The sequence below is a fragment of the Otolemur garnettii genome, unplaced genomic scaffold, assembly GCF_000181295.1.
Source record: "Otolemur garnettii isolate 467f Iridium unplaced genomic scaffold, OtoGar3 scaffold00156, whole genome shotgun sequence".
Taxonomy (NCBI): domain Eukaryota; kingdom Metazoa; phylum Chordata; class Mammalia; order Primates; family Galagidae; genus Otolemur; species Otolemur garnettii.
In genome coordinates, this window is record NW_003852551.1 from 3,093,738 (window position 1) to 3,095,115 (window position 1,378).

A 1,378-nucleotide genomic window follows, 5' to 3' on the forward strand; every position below is an offset into this window, starting at 1 on the left:
GCCACGAGGCCTGGCTATTTTTTTTGTTGCAGTTTGACCAGGGCTGGGTTTGAACCCACCTCCCTGGGTATGTGGGGCCAGCGCCCTACCAGCTGAGCCACAGGTGCCACCCTGGATGTCAGAAAATTTTAAGTTGAGGGGAAAAAGGCTGGGATGGGGCATGGACAGGAAAACTTCCTATGGGTTGTTTGGGGTTGAAGGAGGGGAGGGGCGAGAGGTGGGAGAACTCAGCCTGAGGATGCAGAGGCCAGCAGCACTTCACTAATGGAGTCCGATAGTGAAAAAGCATCAAAGATATACAATGACCCAAATTCCTACATTTTCTGGATTTGGTTCCCAAGTGGAAAACAGGCTTCTGCTCTTGAGCATGGCCTCATATGTGCCTGAGGGAGAGAGGCTGGAGAGAGGCCAGGGGCTGAGGTCTGGATCTGGGAGGTCTGGTGGGAGGTGGGGGGATGCAAGGCTTGTTCTGGGAGCCAACGCATGCCTCTGTTTGGGGATTTGATTAGGTTCTGGCTGGAGGATTTGTTGAGCAGGGTACGTGGTGTGGCTGAGAGGAGGGTGGATGTTGGGGTTGCCATGGGGAAAGGGGATGATTGGGTAGCTGAAGCCCCAAATTCCAGGCAGAGAATTTTGCCTTGGATTTCTAGGCTCTGGATAGACCCTGAAGATGTACAGACTCAACTCAGGTCTACTTACTTTGGGTGCCATTTTCCCTTTTCTGTGACGTAGGGATTATGAACACAGCTTGGCATGAGGGTATTTCCACATGGTGTATGTATCCTGCTCTCAGGTGCAGGGGGCATGTCCTTTGTGTGAGTGTGCTGGGATCTGCCTTATGTTGCTGAGTGAGTATATCTGGTCTGTGCTTTTCTGGATTATGTGTGAGTGGACAGAGGCTCTGTTTTATGGTGTTTTATGGGTCTGCGAAGGTGCCTGAGTTGTACATCTTAGTGTGTGTCCAGCTTATAGATCTGCGCTCTCTCTGTCTCTTTCTTTTTTTCTTTTTTGAGACAGTCTCACTTTGTCACCCTCTGTAGAGTAATCTGGCATCATAGCTCACAGCAACTTCAAACTCTTGGGCTCCAGAGATCCTCTTGCCTCAGCCTCCCGAGCAACTGGGACTAAAGGTGCCTGCCACAATACTTGGCTATTTTTAGAGATGGGCTCTCTTACTCAGGCTGGTCTCAAATTCCTGAACTCCTGAGCTCAAGGGATCCACTCACCTCAGCCTCCCAGAGTGCTAGAATTACAGGCACCAGGCACTGTGCCCATCCATTTCTTTCTTTTTTTTTTGAGACAGAGCCTCAAGCTGTCCCCCTGGGTAGAGTGCCGTGGCATTATAGCTCACAGCAACCTCCAACTCCTGGGCTCAAGC